This window comes from Lotus japonicus, chromosome 2 (assembly GCF_012489685.1).
Source record: "Lotus japonicus ecotype B-129 chromosome 2, LjGifu_v1.2".
NCBI lineage: Eukaryota > Viridiplantae > Streptophyta > Magnoliopsida > Fabales > Fabaceae > Lotus > Lotus japonicus.
The window spans coordinates 50,087,251-50,091,893 of record NC_080042.1 but is presented as its reverse complement, the minus strand read 5'-3'; the positions used below and the strand labels follow the sequence as shown (position 1 = coordinate 50,091,893).

Here is a 4,643-nt window from a genome sequence, read left to right as displayed (position 1 = left end):
ATAGGAGATCCATATTTGTTAGCAAAGTCATTCCAAAGGTAGTCCATACCTGTAGGTCCCTTAATCAAAGGCTCCATTAATCTTATGTGTGCTATGCTTATCTCTTTCTTAAGAATTGTTGTGTCACATACATTCCAGAGGTAGTCCATACCTGTAGGTCCCTTAATCAAAGGCTCCATTAATCTTATGTCTGCTATCCTTAACTCTTTCTTAAGAATTGTTGTGTCACATACATGCTGGTGCATTTTTTCTCAAATAAAGTCTACATGAAGATAAATAACATGCCCTGTTTGATGAAAAGTAAGGTTTTGTGCAGTACAACAAAGTAAAAACCAAGCATATTAATTGAAAGTTCGAGTTTATCTAAATGGACAGCCAATCATAGCACATCCCAAGCCAATATGAAATACACCGAACAACTACACTTGAAAGCAGTGGCAAGTTAATGTTACCTTTAACCAAGCAGAGAAGTAGAGGTTGTCTACTCTTTTGGACTCTTCTTCTGCATGTTTACGTATCTTATCCCTATTGGTAGAATCTTGAACTATCGGCATGACATAATTAGTTCAATAGTTAAATCTTCCACATACTTCTAATGTGGCAACAGCCTCTTCAATTTTCATAATAGGTACATTTAAATCAGTTACCAAGAAGCATATCCCTTAAGCAATGCTTCCAATCCTCTACAATTATTACATCTGAAACTGTGCCTTGGGTGCAACACTTGATTCATCTGGAATACCTTGCTCCATCTCTTCCACTCTGAGCTGTGCAAGTTCAACTTTAAATATAGTTTTACTCCCTGCAATGTCAAAAAAGTTGAGAGACAAATATACTGTAAAAAGAAGCCTAAGAAATATGGAAGATGGGTTCAAATATTAAATAAGTTTCAAAGAGTAAAAAGGATTTCTGAAGTGAACAACCAATTGTACTTTCTGACTGTATATTGAAAATTTATGCAATAAATTTTGGTTAAAAAAAAGGGGTTTCAATGGTTGTAATGCAAGATGATGCAGATTATTACATAGCAGAGTTCTTTTGGTGAATAGATTACTGAACAGGATTTAGCTAACAAAACAACAAAATCTTTCTTCTAGTTTCAACCTGGTTTGAGAAGTGTTTCAGGTCTCACTCTTCTACCAACATTTTTAACAGCCTGCTCAAACTAATTGGTGCTAAATAATGTGGAATATTAGCCCAACAACCACATAGACAAAAATGAAGTTCTTCATGTTCCCTTAAGAATAATAATTTAGTCCAGAAAGAAACGTGTTATCACTTACTCAAGACAAAGCTGATCATGAAATGCTTTTAAGTCTTATGGTATCCCTTCTACCTATTTCGATCAAACCTCAATATGTGTTTCTAACATGTATAATCTAGGACTAATATGACTGACATATATTCAAGGGATTGATTTAACTATTTATACACCTTAATTAAATTGAAATTAAGGGGCTAGTAAATTACATACCTGCTGTACTCCTGTTCTGACTCTACATGGATATAAAATAGATAGAAACCTTGCTGCAAAGTGCAAAGGGGTATCATCCTTTTTCCAGTCAATTGTTTGGTCATTTTTTTTCCTAGGGGGTGCTTACAGGTGCAGCCATCTTGAATTCACCTCCCTAAAAATTTCTTCTTTTTACTGAAATGTGTTATGCTTTATTGTTTATTACATTGATACAGAATGCACCCCTCTAATTTGATTTCCCTCTATTTATAGCTAATCTTCTCCTAGTACTAACCAAATACATTAATAACCCCTAACTAACCTAGCAGTCCCTAAGTAACTTACCCTTCTGCTACATCCTAACATGTGACTTACAACTGCTTGAGCAGCAAGCATTTAGCCTTATAACATCAGGATGCATATAACCTCATGCTATTCCTTTCTGCTTGAAAACACAAAGAACCATAATCTTCCAGTTTTACCCTAAATCTTCCAGAACCATTATTAGATAAATCTTTGTCAGTTTTTCCATAAATCTCCCAGAACCATTATTCACCAAATGGAACCTACATTTGATGTTAAAGCTCATCAGCTTCAACAATGTGAGAGAAGAAAAATACTGAATTCAAATTCAAATAATTGATTTAACATGTCCCCTATCATCATACTATTTTGCAACATTACACATCCTAAACCTTGAAAACATGAGAAGAACCAAATAAAATGATATGAGAACAAAGTTGCTATAAAATATTAAAAATTAGTAGCAAGCACTGTGTCTTATTAGTGATATGCAATTCAGAACTTGAGTTGCATAAGGAGTAAGGACACAGAACAGAAAACAAACCTTTTGATTTGTATTTCTCATACAACTGGCTGAGCTGTGTAATTTGAATTAGTCAACCCACTGCATAAAAATCAAAATATAAAAATTTAACAGAAGCTATCCAGGGGTTGAAACATAGATAGTATAAGGGAAATCATTAGCCACGACATCACAAATAGAAATTTATCAAAACAAAACTCCTTTTAGCATGAGATTTATCAAGATCAAGACTTACAAATCATTTGAAAAAAAGAGGAACTTCAACATACCTAACCATGTTGTAAACGCAACATACTGGATCCTTTGAAGATGCAATGGTATTTCTTTTGAAATTTCATGATGAATGATGGGGAAAAAAGGAGGCCAATTATTATCCTCTATAACTATTCCAGCTGCAAACGAAAAAAGCGCAATGTAAACCACCAAACTGAAAGCAAATTCCTGTAAATCATATTGGCTTCAAGAAGTATAGATGAACTCAAAATACCTCGGGCTATAGCATCTTCCTTTCGTTTTAGCTTCTACAAAATATCAAGAGATCATAAACTACTTTCTTAGTACAAAAGATATAATATTCAGCTCACATAGAACAGCAAAAAAGGAGATCAGGATGACTAACCTGTTCCCTTCTTTTCAATTCAGCTTCTCTGGCTTGAAGTTATTTCTCCTTTGCCTTGATGTCCTAAAGTTTGAAATGAAATAATGATTGAATATTTGGTCAACAGCACTATGACATCATAGTTTTGACATTTTCATAATCTGATTTATCTACCTTTGAGGTATCAAGAGGAATGTCAATAGTTGCTCCGCGATCATAAGGCTCAGGAGGAAGGGGTTTGAGCTTTGAGGTTGCAGGGGGAACACTTCCTGAGTTCTGCAGATTTATAAAAATAAATGTAGAAATTTAATGAATGATTAAAAGGCATATCATTTTTCTTTACATTTCAAGTTCTATTAACCACAATCAATGAACCTTATCTATGCAATGCCCTTGCTCAAGAAACCAATTATAAACTCTGCATATTAGACATAATCAGTAGCTAGTAGAAAGTATAAGATTAATGGTGTTTCATTGTTTCGTGAAAATTTCCAAATAAGAAAGCCATTTTTACTGAGTCCAGAATCAAATAATAACACAACTTGATATCTTAATAAATCATGATAATCAATACTCACTTGATCATTGTTGTGGTCATGCGCAGACAAACTCAATCAGGCCACATATCCCCATAGCCCGGATCACCAAAGCTTGCTGCAATTCATCAAGAGCTCTTCATTTATGGAAACCATATCCATGTAATCATGTTAATATTTGGTTGACCTGGTTATGTGCAATTAAAGGTTAGTGTTTGAGATTGGGAAGATCAAAGCCAAAGAAAGAAGAGAAAACAGACGAAAACATTGAAGGAGGCGAAATTACCTGGTGAGAAGGAGACTCATCGATAACGGGCACCTTCAATTTTACCCCACGAACGATTGTAATGGATGGTTGTTCTATCTCTGGGCATGGGTGAACGAAACAACACCGTGTTGAAGATTTGGATTAGGGCGCCGACGACGATGAACTCAGGGGTTCATTCGCTGTTGAGGGGCTTGCGGTGAGGGTTGAAGATTACGGTTCCCAGTCTATCAAATTCAAACAGAAGAAGATGATTGTGATTGAGGTTGTGAAGGTGAGAGAGGAAGCCGGCGGGGGAGCTCTTCTGACGGAGCAAAGAGGCGGATCCAAAGGCGGCGGCGTCATGGTGGTATGAAGAAGGAGAAGATCTGATGTTGTTCTCTTTGCAGGTTGTATCAGAAGCAGAGTCAGCGGAGGAGGAGGAGTAGACGCGAGCCGCCAGCTGCTAAGATGGCCTCGACGGTGCTGTTGAGGGTGGGAAGAAGGTGAATTGTGTAAGGAGAAATAAGGCAGGAGAAATCCGGGCACATGTGGCAAGTGGGGCCAAGGAGGAAGAGCTTAGGTTTGACACGTGGAAAATATTAAGTGAGAATTAATCTGTGAGCAACACGTCATTAAAATGGCCTGAGAATCGTTCTGGGAGCGACACGTCATTCTAGAAGTTGTTCTTTTCTAATATATATTGATTGATATTGATATTGATATTGATATTGATTGATGATGATTGATATTGATATTGATATTGATATTGATATTGATATTGATTAGGATTTATTTTGTTTATTTCTTAATTTTATCTTAATTGATATGTTTTAATTTTATATTCTAAACTAATTGATTGATATTATTTTAAAAGATTTGGTCATTTATTTATTTTATATTTATTTTCTGAGTATATTAATTAATTTTTATTGAATTTTCGGATTTTTAATTAATTCGGGATTTTATGAGTTTTTATTGTGATT

The 4,643-nt window shown here is 35.2% G+C and overlaps 1 pseudogene; it reads right to left on the bottom strand.

The window, feature by feature from the left end:
• Nucleotides 1-326: 326 nt before the first annotated feature.
• Nucleotides 327-3,475, bottom strand: LOC130736564 (secretory carrier-associated membrane protein 1-like; annotated as a pseudogene).
• Between the last annotated feature and the right edge of the window lie 1,168 nt (nt 3,476-4,643).